The 17,379-nt window shown below is 31.9% G+C and overlaps 1 protein-coding gene across 2 annotated transcripts in view; it reads right to left on the bottom strand.

Moving 5' to 3' along the window:
- LOC108000731 (protein roadkill) overlaps positions 1–17,379 on the bottom strand; it is a 158,409-nt gene that overhangs the window by 94,044 nt on the left and 46,986 nt on the right. The window contains exon 2 of one of the 2 annotated variants that reach the window (XM_062085388.1): positions 15,541–15,643. The exons of the other annotated variant lie outside the window; for it this stretch is intronic. The gene's annotated coding sequence lies outside the window, so the exon portion shown is untranslated. The remainder of the gene's footprint in view (positions 1–15,540; positions 15,644–17,379) is intronic. 2 annotated transcript variants of the gene reach the window in all.

The following is a 17,379-nucleotide window of genomic DNA, read 5'->3' as shown; positions in this document are numbered from 1 at the left end:
TACATTAATTTTCGACATAGAAAAATATTTAATTTCATCTTTACTTTTCTCACTATTTTTTCTCTCCATAAAAGGAAATTTTTTTTCAGAAAAAAAGAATCAATCAAAATCGAAGCGTTTTCGTCAATTTTTTTCAATTTTATTCTAAGAAAATATTATTATAAATTTCAAACAATGACTTTTAAGCTCTCATTTCCATTACTTTTCATTATTATCAAAAGATTAATTTTCGTTAAAAATCAATAAGAATCAAGGAGTTAATTTTCGATATAGGAAAACATTCCATTTTTTATTATATTCTATTCTATACAATATTACATTTCAAACAATTAATTTCCAAAGCTTTAATCCTTCCGTTATGATAATCATTTCTTTTTTTCGTCTCTCGCAAAAAGAAATTTTTGTCCCAAATTCAAAAAAAACTCGATCGGAATCAAAGAGTTATCGTCGACGCTCGAAGATACGCGGTTGATACTCGTAGAATTCCCACGCGTCGCTCTTAAAATCAACCGCTTGTAACTAAAATAACGGTCGAAAGTAACGCAATCTCTCTCTCTTTCTCTCTCTCTCTCTCTTCGAAGCACGCCTTCTTCCCAATGAATGCCCATGACGTATACTTTACTTACGTATATACGTATACGCAATCCGGGTGAATCGAGTTTGCCTATGCGATGATTGAAGCGACTCGAGAATCTCCAACGATATCGAGAGCCACTCGCATCGTACCCTATATTTCCATCACATCAAAAACGTCTCTCCTCTTGTCCTTGCTCACGATCCGATTCCGTTAAACCCTTTTCAAATTGACGAAATCCCTGGCGAAGTGATCATTTTATTCGAGATATTTAAAGTCTTTTGTTAGTAATGAGGTAAAGATAATCCTTCCTAATCGATGTTACAAATTTTAATTTATGAACGAATCGTAAATATTTTTAACAAATATAATTTATTTGTTAAAGTTTTTGAATAATTGGAAGGTTTTATTCTTTTTTCTATTTTAATCTTGATAAGATTTACCATAATAATTTCGTTTAATTTCGAATGAGATAATAATTTAATGCATTTGTATGGAAAAAAATGTTTTTAAATAGGTATCAAGTATTTTGCATTGATATTTCAGAGGTCGTGGATAAACAATGAAATAAACGAAAATATATATCGCATCGTGATATATCTCTTCGCACGAAGGAAGGAAATGATGTATACTGGAGAATTAATTCGGTGATTTATCAGTAACGTCGGCGAGAAACTTTCGCTGGTTCACGAGCACCGTGAAACAAGAGTTTCGCGTGAGAAAAATATCTCTCGAGAAAATTGCTCGTTAGCGGAGAAACGTGTCGCGCGAACGAGCGGTGTGGGTAGTGGAATAATAGGTTTGGGTAAAAATGTCTTGGAAACAGGAAGTGTTATTCTCCTGGGGAAGGAGGGGAGAGATTGAAAAATTCGGGAATCAAGTTGGATATTCGAGAAATCGTTATTTGTTATTTATCAATGAGAAATTGGAGGTTTAAAAAGTTAAGTAATAAATGTGTATTGATGATTGGCAGTTAGAGACAGCCAATTAGAAAGTAATAAGCTAAGTCGATAATCGATGAATATCGATAGTTGAAAATGAGTGGTGCAATAACTTATTATTAGGAAATGGATACAGGTTGTTGATAAAAACTAAAAAAGTGAGAGCTTAACAATTCTCGAATTTGTCCTGGCGAAATATTCTAAAAGAAATTCGTTGTTACATTTGATGCCTATTTCTCGATTATATAATTAGAGAAGAATATCGAATTTGATCTGTGTTAATATCTTAAAGTAATAGAGTCATAATATCTCAATACCAACCAGTTACCAGCTCTTAGATGCCAAGTACAAATTATCGCCTGTCACTCACTTCTACACTCACTTATCACCTATCAACTATCAATAATTACTCTCCATTTATCAAATACAGCTAAATTCCCTGTATCCACTTCCTAATGTTCCATTCCTGACCTTCTATTGTCAAAAAAAAAAAAAATAATACGAATCTCTAAAAGAACCGATTTACTTTACGATTACCAGGATCAAGGAAACCTTTGTCTCCTCCACGATAATCGTGGAAAAACAAAAAGAAGAAGGAGCCGTATCTGTTGGGCATTCGTTTCTGGGAATCATTTGGAACGACTGACACTTGGCTGGTTTTAAAAAAAATCGTGGCGACCTTGACCCATGCCGCGATACATCGAAATACCTAGAGCGTCGCAAAATTGGGTTGCCTACTCTCAACTCTCGACCTTTTTTCGCAACCCACCTTCCATCCTCCTCCCCCGGGGAGGGGGGCCGCGCCATCTGCCCCTCTTTCTCTCATTTTTCTCGAGGAGGTGCAATGCAGGGGCTCGTAAGGAGAACGGAAAGCAAAGCGGAGCATCGTGTTTATGTAGGTAGGTAGGTTGCACGAGGTCTCAGGGAAAGAGATCTCCTCACGAAAACTGCGCTCGACGATGCAAAACTGATGCACGCGGTGTTCTCCTCGCGAATGGAATGGTTAGTCAACGTTCCATTGTGAAAAATTTGCGAAAATATAATCGATTCTTTTTCTTCTCGAGTATTTTTGGAGGATAATTTAAATGAAGATATGTAAAAAAAAAAAAAAAATGATTACGTGAAATATTATTTGTATTTCGAGAATGGAAGGTATTTTAGGAAAAATAAATGTATGTAAAAACTTATTGCAAAAATATAAGGTACGCTTCGCACTTTCACCGTTTATGACAATTTTTTATGACATTCGTTTTTTATTTTTTTTTTGGGAGGCAGAGGAGGGGGGAGGGGACTTCAGAACTTTCTAAATTTGACGACAAGGCTTTTCGAGGACCGTTACGGTTTAAACAGGCAATTTGTCGAGTCCACTGCGTCCAATGCGACCGTAAATTGACAGGTTATAAATGGTTAAAACATCGGTTAGAAAATATGCCTTTTAGTTTTTTGGAAAGAGTTATGGGTTTCCATGAAATCTTATCCACCATCCTGCAATTCTCAAACTATCGCCATGGATGGTGGAAATGCGCCATGAATGGGTTAATAGTCGGAAGATAGTAAAAAAAATTCTGTAGGAATAACTTTGAGAAGAATCCTTTATTTCATAATTATTCGTTTGGAAACACTTGTCGAGCCTTAAAAATAAAAAATTTTGTGCATCATGGACCCAAAGCGGTTATTACTTTTGGGTGGTCCTTCGAGTTTTGTCGCACGTCATGCGTTCTCCAAGATACATTAATAAAAATGAATAAAAAGGAGCGAATAAAAGAATATAATTTTAGGATAAAATAAGTTTTCTTTTAAAAAAAGTATTTCAATATTTCAATGGTCAATCATCAACATTAGCATCATTTTCCATAATCATTTTAAAATATATAACGCAAAATGACAAAAAAAAACATTACAATAAAAATACAAATTAAAAAATCAGGAAAGAAATCCACTAATTTTCACGGACGAAAAACTCGATCTCGATTCGCTTGCACTGCAAGCATACCTAAAGATCCCACGTAACGCAACTCGCCTCATCTACCAGCCGATTACGTCGCTCGATGATAGTAGCGTGAACGTAATAATCGCGTATTCCGCGCACACCAACAGTTCCCACAATAAAAACGGGGCAGCTTTTGCAACGCGAGCGAAATCGGGCGTCCAGTTAAAGCGGTTGGTTTCCGTGCAGCTGCAGAAAAGAGTATCGTGTTCTCCTCGAGGTGTCGAGGGATTTTATCGCGTGGCCCCCTTCGTGGAGCTCTCGTGCACGTGGCCTCACCGTCCCACCGTGATCTAGGCTAACCGCGTTCCCCGTAAGTAGGAGCGTAACCCCGTCACTGTAACGTGCCATGGTACCTATCGTCATCTCGAGTGTCGCTACTGGCGCGCCACCAATATGCGCTGAACGCGTGACAATCGCTCGAGAGACCATAACCTCTTCTGTTCGGCTCGTTATCGCGTGACGCGAGAGGCATTGTGCGAATGGGATTTGAAACAATTCCAGTTTGGATCCACGGATCGGTACTATCGAGTGGTGTATGAATACACGGAGAATAATGAGGCTTCGTTTTCGAGAAAACGATTTTATGGTATACGATTCGTGTTAATATATTCGTAGGTTTTTTATATTCGAAGGTCGATCGTGGAGGCTAAAATAGATACAAAAGTTGATATGTAAAATATTGATTAAGTTAGGTTAGGAATACGTCGAAAAAGAGGAATAATTTTTTCGTTCAAGGCTTCGTTTTTAATTTTATAGCCTAGGAGTGTTAATATGTTAATACGTTTGTGGGATAAGATAAGTATGTAGTAAAAATGTTGGTCGCTCTGTCTTTTGTTATACCGCTGTCATATTCCGTTCTTGTCCCGCTTTATCCGAGGTCGAATTTAATTGCTTGTAATAAATAAGTATTAATCGATATTATTGTATATCAATTTTTATGTTTGTTTTGGATTTTTAGAATCCAAAGATATATTCTATGAATATATTAAATCTTACGTAATCGACAATAATAATGATATTTAACCAAGTTGAGTTATGATAAATGATCTATTATCTAGAAATAATTTGTGTAATAACGTATGGTTAGGAATAATAACATCTTTGCATATTAACTTTCACATTAATTTTGGCTTCTGAAATTGATTTTTCAAACATATATTCCAATGTATTAATATGTGTACATATTAGCTCATCATAGGCAATGTCATTTTAAAAATGTAATTACAATTATCTATACCAAATAATTGTCTACATTTAATTACATTTAATTTTTGAAACAAAATTATCGCAATTGTAGTTTATAACGAAAACTAAAATAAGCATTTATTTTAACATCATCTTCGTCAGAAAAATAATATAAATTTCTCAAAATACTTTTCATTTTCAATTCGTAGAATTGTGTAAATGAATTTTCAAATTGTGAACCTTCAACTTGATATTTTAATACGATATTCATACGCATTCTTGAATCATTATTGAATTGTTTCTAGCAAATGTACGATACACAAGAATGTGCTTATTCATCTGTTTACATCGATACGTAGTATAAGGATAGATATGATGATACTTTACAAGTGGATACGCGCCCTTATGATCAGACACGAGATGTTTCTCGATTTTCGACATTAAGTATAAATATAATGCTATTTTGTTACTTGAAAATATAAAAATCCTTACTCTATCTCTAGTATCGATTTTAACTCGATTGGAAACACAAATGATTCGGCATTGAATTTTAAGAGTGTGTTTTACAAAGACGAAACATTTTCAATGTGACATTAACAAGGAATTTTCATATTACATTTTGAAATTATTTTTTAAAATTATTTAAAAACTAAAATATCCAATTTATTTCTGAAATAAACACGAAATATTCGCGAAGCGCTCAAAATTTTCATACGAAAATACACGAATTAGAAAATGAATGAAAATTGATCCTTTCAAAAAAAAAAAGAACTTTAATCAAGATATATTACCTATCAAATGACAAATATTTCAAATTATTATTCCTTAATTTAAATCCATATAATTTTGGAATAATGAGCAACCAGACTAACAATTTCGATTTCGTTTTAGCAATTATTTTTGAAACGTTGTTACATCTATCGTGAATACGCGGTGTGAAAAAAAAGTATGATTACCTGAGAGAGCTTCCGAGGGGCGTTCGGCAATAGTTTGCAACATTGTTGCCCTGTTTCGGGCAGAAACACAGCGAGAAAGTGGAGAAAAAGGAATCGAGGCCACTCGAAGTGTGCAACTCGCAACGTCGCGTCCCGTGGAAATTCTGCCATTTTCACTCCGCTTCCCTGATTTAAACGAAGGAAAACGAGACCACGCGTGTTGAGAAATGTCGGCGAAGAAATTTTGAAACTGATGATGCCGAGATATATATCCACTCTCTAATCGATTCGAGATCCTTTTTCTCGAAAAGGAACGCGGAAACCCTTCGAGAGATGTTTAGCAATAGGCCGTGCAAGTGGAACGTGGTTAAGTAAAACGAGCATTCGAAGACGACTTGCAACATGTCTCTGTGCTCTCGTTTTGGAGGGAAAGAAGGTTGAGAGTAGGCAAAGATGTTTTGAAGTAGGTAAAAGTGTATATATTGCGTGCTATTCGCCAGAGTTGGACATTTCTAGTGGGGTGAAAAAATTAATTGGTTAATTAAAATTTCGAACGAAGTTAATAAGTTGGTTTACTTGCAATGGTCGAATAACATTTATCGGTAAGTAATTGTTACTGAAACACCAGAGAAGAATACTTTATTCGTTAAAATTTTGCTGCCATCTTTGCTGTTCACAAAAGTATCCATAACGTGAATTCAATTGTTTATATTAGCAACATTCATACAAATCTTTAACGTGACAATTTCAAATAAAAATATGATTTTAAAATTCATGCAAAAGTTTTACGATGCGAAAATTGTTACTTGTAACAAAATTAGAGATTCGTTATATTTAATTCTTATTAAATGTAACTTTGCAGCAATTTCAATTCAAATTAATCGAAATATCGTACAAAAGTGAATATTTCTGAACTAATTTTAACGTCAATATCACCAATGAATGCCGTTTTGTCAACGTACGAGCAGTTGACAACAAAATCTTCAAAGTCGACATTATCCCTAATTAAGTTTAGCCTAGAATTAAATGACTATTAATTATCATTACCGATAAATATATCGACAATATTAACATGTTATCAATAATATCAATGCATCCCTAGTATCGTTAAAAAGATCACAAAAATAATAAAAATTTTTATTTCGACTATAATTAAAATATAATTTGCATATAAATAAAATTTCCCAATGAAATTTATTACGGATAACATTTTCACATTAATACCAACTAAATAAAACTCTACTCCATTAACAAAAACTATCGGTAAAATATCGGTAATACGAAGAATTCTAATTTTGCTCCGATCTTTTCGAACATTAAAAGAGCCCAAGTGGGAACCTAACCTCCATTTCACAAGACCTCGAAATAGTTAAGAACACTCAATTCGATTATTACTTCGTTTCGCCAACGTCTCTCCAATGGGATCGCAAGATTGGCCATCCATAAAATCAAATTAATCGTACGATCACGCGTGCTCACGGTATATATCGGTACACGCGTTGCGTGGGTGTAATGCACGCTGGTGTGCGTCCGCGTGTGGGTGTGGTCCGTTGTGTTACGTGACCTCGTGGTCATCGTATGGCTGAATAGGCTCGTCAATGGCTCGTTTCATTGAATTAAATAGGCCATTCGTGCACAAGCATAATTACCGTATGACCGCAGAAAGAGAGGAAAAAAAAGGAAGAGAGGGGTCCACGAGATCGTCTCTTCGCGATGATCGAACGCGTATCGACTTATGGCACGTCGATTTTATGATCGATAGGGAAATTTATAAAAGTTGAACGATCGAAATCGATGTTATGAGAAATTTTGAGAATTTTCGACGATTCGAATAATTTGCAAATTCAAGAATTTCTAGTATTACGTTTGTAAAATAGATAAGAGGAAATCACGATCGAAATATATTTTTATTTCGATGAATTCTATAGGTAATCTCTGTGAAAGGAATAAAAATTGAAAAAAAGAATTAGGGATCGGAAAATAACGGAGATTTTATAATAGAATAATTTATGTTTTCGATTATTATTTTTCTTTCGTATGCTAATTTTGTAACAATTAAAATTAATATCCATGTTTTGAAAAATAATATGATATTTTGGATCTAAAAATTCACGTTTTTGATTATTTGAATGTTGGTTTCATTATACTAATGCAAAAGAAATCTAAACGAAAAAATTATTGTTGGAAATGATGTCCTGAAAAATAAATAAAGAAAATCTTGGATTTAAACATTCTATGCTCCGGTAATTTTAATTAATTTTCTCGAAATGGGTGTCGATTTTACGATCGATTCTGAACTGAAAAATTCAAAAGCATTTTGTCGATGATTAAAAAAAAAAAGATCGACGATCGAAAACGCGATGATATCGATCGTGAACCCAATTCGTTCTCCAAAAATGTAGAACAGCCTCGCACAACAATGCGGTTCCACGATCGTGCCGGTTTGCCAACAGACGCCTCGCTTTACGCAACAATCGATGTTGAAACGTGTAATCAGCAGTCTTTTTTATTTCTCTTCGCAGTCCTCATTACGCTATGATCGAAAGATTCTCTAAACCAATGATTTCTTTTTTCGAAATATATAAAAATATATAAAATATTTAATCAAAATCGGAGAATAATTCGAAATTACAAATCGTTACGAAAAAAAGTCCGAATCGAATTTTTAAAATTTTTGTAAAATCACGATTGAATAAAAAAATTATTCGATTATAAAATGTTTAAATATTTTTAATATTTTTTAAAAATATCTATTGCCAAGAAAATAATTAAAAATACAAATTTTTATTTTTATTTTTTATCATCATCAAAATCAGGATTCGTAGCAAGATATATAATCGAAAATGTAAATTACTGCATCGCGCAATGTTTAAGATTTTTCAATTCAAAATAAAATTCCAAATAACTATTTTCATTTCAACTTTTATTTCTTGTATTTCATTCACAGCGATATGAATCTTCGAATCCAAGGATTCTTAACCACTTTTTATAATATAAGTTTTCTCAATTATATTTTTTTCGTTTAAATTTAAAACTTTTTGCTTCTTTGCACTTGCAACCGTAAAAATAAATCATCTATAAAAAAAAGAAATAACATTAATACAATTTCTACACAATTTTAACTCATTGTAATTATTTTAATCTGAACGCAAGAATAAGAAGAAAAATATACGAGTACATCTATATAAAAATTCGCACAAAATATAGAATAAATGTTAAACAAGTATAACGAGGCAGTATTATTCATGCAAAAGTGCAAACAGCGAATATTTAATGCCATCCGAGGCATTTAAATAGTTAATCTCATCCACCGTTACGGAAATATTTCTCACAAAAGGCGAGTTAACTCGTCGCCTCTTCTGAACCCGCGTTTAAAAGGATAAAAGCGGCCCCTCCGTGAATTCTAGCAGGAATTTTGTCGTTTAAAACGAAGCTGAGAGCTCGCCTCGATCATCAACTTATTATCCTTGTAATTACTCGAGGAATGTTGAAACTATAAATTATCAAATCGTTAAGAATAATTATTTAGAGAGAAATGAAAAAAAAATAAAAAGGAAGAAACCTTTATTATTATAGCATGCTAAAACATACAAATACAATAAACAAATATTTAACAAACAATTAAATAAACATAAAAATATTAGATAGAAATTAAAATTTATATCCAATTTGTAAAATCCAATTCTTTCCCAAAAAGAGTTATTTTAAATAAAAATATTCAGACGAGCTGCGTATAACGAAATAAAAGTTTTAATAAACACTTTTAAAATTTTTTGAGAATAAAAAGTAGACAATATCAACGATCCAAAACGCTTAAGTAACGCTTAAATAAATTTTCTATCAATTCAAATATATTGGATAAAATTCAAACAATCCTTGTATCGATTATCATGTATCATACGAGACAAACAGATGTGCCAATAAATAAATCCAAAGTGCCTAATACTCGTAGGGGAGTGTACGTGCTCCAAATCGCAAGTAGAATGTGTTTGCGACGTCGCCCCGCGGTAAGTGGACCGAGACCAAGTCCTCTCTCGTCACAACGAGTCTTTTGTATGTGCCTCCGCGATCTGTCGGATAACAACTAGCCGCGTTTTTTAGTCGTTAATCATTAATAATCATCTTAACGGTTGCTTGTTAAACTCCGCGTGTCGGAATAAATTTTTTTCGGTATCTGTTCGATCCCATCAGGGATGGAAAAAGTGTAACGGTAATCGGAAGAACACGAGAATGATAACTACAAGTAATTCTAAAAGTCACATATGATATTTTTATACGAAGAAAATTCTTCCAAAAGTCGAAGTGTATTCTGTACAATAATTGTATCTTAATCTATATCGTGTACAACGTTATCAAGGATTTATCTAATTGTTATCGGATTGATCGTGAGCAATTTCACTGTCAAGGATGGAATCAAATTTTTATCTATTTTTTCAAAGATTATCAACCCTACTATACAATCGATAACGCTGAATAAATTAAAAATAACGTTTAATCTTTACAATAGGCTACATTTGAAATTAAAATTTCCTTAAAATATTCAAATATTCTCAGCCAATAAAATAAATCTAAATAACACGTACAATTGCTATAATAAATTTCCCATATTTGAAATTGAAATTTTTCTAAAATAGTATCGCGAATAAAATAATCATCGGTTCAATTTACGCTCCTCTTGCAAAATCTTCATCACCGAGCACGTTAATCAAATCATTCTCATTTCCAAATCGAGCGTCCTCTCTGGAAACAAAACATTTTTACAGCCGGTGACGGCATTCGAGCGACGATTACTCGGTTAAAGTTACGTTAACAAGACGTTTCGTAACGGCGAAACGAGTTAGGCAGGAGACGTCTTCGGGAAAGCTGGTGGCATTTAGATCCTCGGCTTCATCATATTTGTAAATTTATCTCCAGGGTCGTGATAAAAAATTCACTCCCGACTAGGATTCGTTCGCGGTTAAATTCGGTCCGGCCTTAAGGTGAGGTAGCAATGGACTGGCAAACCGGTCACGCCTCCGGGACCTCATTCTCTTTCTCGCTTACCTTTCCAATCGAGAAAGGGTTGCGCGTGCGAAGAGGTTACCCTATTTAGGCGACATCGCTTCGACAGGGTGTGAATCTTGAATTTGGAATACGTATCTCGTACACTTTATTTCGTGCAAAATGCACTTCACATTGTAGAAAGAATCGGTAGCTGCTACATAAATTAGGAATAGCATAAGAATAATTTACGCGAGATACGAGTTGAGCTCTGCAAACCTACGTTTTAGTAGAGATGTATATGGGCACGCTCGTTAAGATATGAATATATAGAGCGTCTAGAAAATATAAATAAGTTAAAACACGTTAAATGTTACATAACGATGTTTAAAGTGCTTTAGAAAGTATTCGAAATATAAAAATATAATAATTCCAGCACTCTTGGAAACGAGGCCTATTACTACTCGCACTTTTGATTTTTAATAGAATTTTTTATTTCTATTACGTTACACCAGTTATTTTAATTCGTACCAATTTATGTGCACGTACTTCTCAACTCTCACTAATCTACGACATTTTCGTCTTACTTTTACTTTTACCCCTCACTTTTACTTTACTCTCACTCTTACCTATTCAGAAATTCTTATCCAGAAAATTATAGATTCTTATACGTGAGGTATTTACAATAAATATTTATAATAAACGTCATATTATTAACATATATATTAACGAAATATTAATCTTAACAAATGACGCGTCGCAACGTTAATAATAAGTTAATTTTAAATAATAGAAAAAGGAATTCGGTCACTCGATTTCAATCCCTCGTTTTAATTCCCTTTAATATCTTGAGAAAAAAAAAAGCAAAGATAGATAGATAGAACATTTCAACTTTGAGGACAATACCAATAAAAACTATGTTTTAATAAAATTTCCTTATCTCCAAGATAAAAGATAAAAGCGCGCACGAGTCCGTGTTCTACCTCGCGTAGGTCGTCGAGATAAAGTGGTGGGTGTGCTCTCACAACGCGCGATTGATCGCTTCCAACATATCGGCCATTACATAAGAAATATCGCCGCTATTGTAAACACCGGTGTAAAACTTTTTGTTACCCCGATGAAGGTAATTTGTTTAAAGCGCGTTTGATAGATTAAATCGTATTACAACGAAGGACGTATGTTCTCTCTCCCCCCTCCACCTCCGCTCTTTGGATTCAATCCGTGTGATTTCTGGCATTGAGACCGCTCGAGGATATATCGAGGTATTAAACGAAGAGGTATCGAGCAGTTTCGAGAGAGCGAAAGGATCCCAAGTCGGTAATACCGTCGGTAGAAATGGTGAAATCTGAATGTACTTACGCGAAGGTGACCTAAAAGTGAAACCATTTGCTGGCCGTATCGAGTAAAAGATCCGAGGAGAGAAGAATCGTGCCCCCTCTCGAAAATTTAATTTCCCTTCGACGGGTTCAAGAAAGATCTTTGTTTTGAAACATGAAACAGTCGCTTTGGAATGATCGTTTAATTCGATTAAACTTTGTCTCTTATCATCATGTTGCACAAAATTATTGTAATGCACATATAATGTACAGTACGTGCATTGTGAAAATTCTGTGATGTATCTCAATAGATATTGTCAGTATATTTTAAATAATCGTCTAAATAATCCGTCTAATTGTCTCCCTGTCTCGCTTCATCTAATGCAAATTTCAATTACTTATAATTTAATGAATAAATTGTAACATTTTTATATATCAAGTTTTATTCGTTTATTGTAAAGATGACATTTTTCAAATTTAAAAATTTAGGTTCTGCTTTCTATCCATTTCTAATTATATTTCAACGTTTGATCTATAAATTATAATTTGGAATAATATATTAAATTAAAAATAATCGTAGAACGTATCCTCGCTTCATCGAATATATTAAACATGATATCGATATGATATTTTCCATTACATGGCACGAGCTTATCTTAAACTATATTTTTATTCTTATTTAAACGATCTGAAAAATGCGATTCCGCATTAAAGTTTCGTGCGATGATACACAGCAATGCACGATCGAGCAAACATTCTAATTTCGCCTAGTTCTCTCGGCCGGTTAGTCGTACGCGCCTACTTGCATTGGAGAGTGGCGAATGCGACTAACCTGAACCGTGTCGGCAATATAGGATTACACCGGGGCTGGTTCGCTGTGAGCTTTCTATGCAATTGAAATCAAACAAAAGTTTTCTGTTGATATTGTTTTTTTCATTATTTATATTATCCATCTATCGTTGTTTCTCTGTTATTTATCTTGTCTTTCACCATTCTTTATCGTCGTTTGCATATTATTCATTTTCGTTTGCCGCTCGGTGTTATTTATTTGCGTTGTTTATCATTTTTTACCCGTTACATGTTACTTGTCTATTGTGATTTATTTTTCTCCGTTATTTATCTCTTTTTAATTATTATTTATCATTGTTCGATATTACAATTCATTATTTATTTTTATGTTTCTCTGTTTAATTTTATCTTTTTTATTATTGTTATCTACGTTGTTTATTTCGTTTACGACTATCCTTTATTTTCAATCCTGCTTCATTTTGTCTCTTCCTTATTTATCTATTTTTTTTTTACAATTATTTACTCATTATTCACCGCATCTATTTATCGATATCCATTGTTATTTGTTGCTGTTCGTTGCATTACTCATTTCATCATTTATCATTATTTATTTATTCTTCTTCATTATTATATATCATTAATAATATATTGTTATATGCATATATTTTGCAATTATTTATAACAATTTGATATTTTTTTTCTTTTTACGTACTATTTATTGTCCTCCAATATTCATCATTCTTTAGTTTGTTGTACCATTATCTATTCTTTCTTATTATTTTTTGTTGTTTATTTCTGTTGTTCGACATTTTTCAATAGCTTATCACCTTATTATTATTTATTGTCATTTCTTATCACGCATTTTATTATTTTTATTTTTTATAATTATTTACTGCTCTCTAATATCGACTGTCGTTATCTATTGTTATTTATAATTATTTATCATTACCTGTCACCGCCTATTCTCGTTCTCACCATCATCTCTCGTTACTTTTTATTTAGCGACGTGCGTTTATCGCCACGATGATAATATCATCGAATGATTACGCGATTACACTTGTAACCGCTTTCGAGCGAAAAATCGAGAGGAGGTCAGGGCCAAAAAGATCGATCGAGACGAATGATAGCCGAATTTCGGTGTCACCGATTGGAATGGAAACGAAATCGAACCAATAGGTAAAAAATCGAAGACAAACCTTGGGAAATGGGAATTTATTTTGGAAACTTTTTTTCATAAGTTTGGTGAAAATATACGAACGTATTACGATACTGTTGTAAATAATTTGTTATTATTTCATGTAACAATTGTACATATTATAATTATAAAAGTACGTGAATATGTTTCTCTGGAAAAAATATTCCAAATTATTCTATAAAAATATGATAAAACGTATAATAATCTTTTTTAATATTGTTATTATAATATCTTACATATTCAACATTATCTAATTATATTATATTAAATTAATTATAATAAAGATTTCTCAATATTCTTAATATTTATTGTTAATATGTAATAAAATCAATATATATGTTTGAAACTTCTTAAAATAAATATTAAGAAAGAGGACATGTATAAATGCTCTTTACATGTAGCACACTAATATTTAATGAAAGATCATATAAAGATAGTAAAATATTTCCATTAATAAAATGAATAAATTCATGGAACACATATTTTTCAATAGTTCCACTTCTAAATTGAATTTCACTTCTTTCCAATTAATTTTGATGCTGATTGTTCTATTGATTTCTAAATAACTTGTAGCTTTTAGTATTTTGCGAAATTCAAAAACAGAACCGACATTTCTATTCGAATCGAAATTATTCTACTTTTATTTATAATATAGCTTGAATTCATTTTAGAAAGGCTATTTCTTTTACACAATTGAATGAATTATTTTCAATGACACGTTGCACAACATTAACTATTATTGATGGTATTTTCTAGTCTCTCTTGGTTCACTTTCCAATGAAAAATCACCAGTTTCTACAAACTATATTGAGCTATCATAACGTTTATATAACCTTTTAACACCGAATGTATATTTCCATTAACTTTTGCGTTACTTTTCTCTATATATTTTATATTTATATATAAAGATCATGAAAATATTCTAATGCTCTTTCATAATATCCTTAAAAAATTCTAAACTTAAGTAACGAATTCTTGACTAATGAAATGTGAAAAGTTTAGTATAAAAATACATTTATTCGAAACAAATTTAAAAAACACAATCTCCTTTTATGATAGCCAAATAATCTACCTTTTACAATGATCAAATTTCTCTTTTTTAATAATTATATAAAAATTACATAAAGATGATTTTAAGAAGAGTAATATAAAATAACATTGAATATCTTCGAAATAATCTCCGAAAATCGTTAAATATTAATAACGGATTATTCAATTACTTAAGCATTTGGAAAAATATTTGAAAAAATTAAAAAAAATTTTCCAAATTGTTTAAAAAATACAAAAAGAAAATAACAAAATCACGTAATAAAAATTAAGTACAAAATATTTAGGAAATCGAATACTTTTGCGACCAATTGTGCAAGTAATGTAAGTAATGTAACTGTCGCACTTTCTGCCCGCTTAACTGCCGTATAGTTATTTATTTAACTGCCCTCCAATTCCTAGAACCAAAACTCCAGCCACGTAGTATACGTAGTTCCTTCCATAAATTTAAGATACGAAACACAAACGTTTTTTCTTTTTCTTTCTCACTCGTAAGAAATGGTTTTTCTCTCTTCATTTTCCAGGAACCAGTGAAACGAGCGAAATCGACAAAAAAAAAACCGCCACAACAATTCTGAGAACACCTACCTCCTCGGATAATTGACGCGTCGATTCTGCGACAGTTAATCGGGCGCTATTGTAATTCCAACGGGCCAGGCAACAACGTCATTTCCTCTCTTACCGATCGATTCTAAAAATAAATAAATAAAAAAAAATAGAAATAAAAAAACAGCGACAAAACTGAATCGCTAATAAGGATAAAATTTGCGATGTAGGAGGGATGTGTGCGTGTGTGTGTGTGTCGTATGTAACTGTACAAGTCGTCGTAGCGTGGAAATTCGAACGAGGGTAATGGAAAATCGTGATAATGAGCACGACGAAGGAGGACAGGAGAGAGGAGTGGTGTGCCGAGGAGCAAGACATTGAAGAGATGGGATAGAGATAGGGAGGGGGAAAGAAAGAAAGAGACAGATCTTCTCAAGTGATGCGACCCTGTTTCCAAACGGCGCACTACGTATTTGCATAGCGCACAAATACCATCAAGCAAGAGCCGTCTTGAGATCGCTCGTAAATCACCAGCGCCACGGGGATGCTCCGTTTTCATTATCGAAACGGTAGGAAATTAAAGAACTCTGGCCGTATATCGCCCCCCCCCCCCTTTCTCGCGTCTTGATAAGACAACGCGTTTCGTTTCGTGGAAACTCGAAATGAAGAAGAACTTAAATGTTTCTCTCTTAGATAGTTCTAATTCTGTTTTTCTCTATTTCGATCTATTCTTTTCTCTCTCTCTTTCTCTCTCTCTATTGGATTTTGAAACTAAGAATTACAAAGAATTACCAAGCTCTAAAATAGATGAAAGATACAAGATTTTAATTAAGTTAGAAAATTATAAATTTTTTCTTATAATTATTTAAATTATAATAAATCGTCTTTTATAATTCTATGAGATCCTGATCGAATAAATAAATATAGTCTGTTAATTCGACGATATTATTTATTGGATGTATAAGTACATCATAAAGAATTTCAGTAATATTTTAATTATAATATAAATTAATATATATTATAATTTAATTATATTATATCATATAAAATGTAAGTTTATAATTATTTTTATATATTGCAATGAGTTTAATAATATGATAATTTATATTATATGTAAATATTCGTTATAATATATAAAAATAATTATAAATTTACATCTTATATGTTGATATCTATATTATGATTAAAATATTATTGAAATCAAATTATATAAGATTTCATAATGCAATTCATATCAAAGTGTGCTGAAATATAATATTAATTTATTATTAATAATATTTAATCTAATATTAATATATTTAAAAAAAGTTAAAAATAATAAATGAAATTTATGCATAAATTTAATCATTTCGTTCAAATTATTCTATATAATCACATTTATTAAAGTATTATAATTTGGCAATTGAGAATACATAAAATGTTGAAACATACAAAGACACTTGAATGACATTAGCAACGTTGTAAAATGAAGGAAAAAAATAAGTTAGAATTAAAAATACACTTGACTATTAATTAAACAAATAAAAGTAATAAAATAATTATATATTTAAAATTTATCAAAAATTTTGAAAATTAATATTTTAATATTTAAATAATTCTTAATAATATTATCACAATATTCTTAAAAAATATTAATCTCCACCTCAACTGATATTCAAATAATAAAAAAAAATATATCTCAACAAAACAAATTATATTTAATTGACATATTCAACTGGAATAGCTTAATAAAATCACTTGTTCTCAATTTCATTATTCAATATCATTATAATTCTTGCATCCCTAAAATTTGCCAAATATTTTAATAGTCACATCATCAATATTGTATCAGCATCCTTGTTAAACATCCTTCCACTTTTAACGAGAAATCGTTGCCAAAAA

The sequence above is a fragment of the Apis cerana genome, linkage group LG15 (assembly GCF_029169275.1).
Source record: "Apis cerana isolate GH-2021 linkage group LG15, AcerK_1.0, whole genome shotgun sequence".
In the NCBI taxonomy this organism is placed as follows: Eukaryota; Metazoa; Arthropoda; class Insecta; order Hymenoptera; family Apidae; genus Apis; species Apis cerana.
The sequence above is the reverse complement of the archived record's forward strand: the minus strand, read 5'-3'. Positions and strand labels throughout refer to the sequence as shown.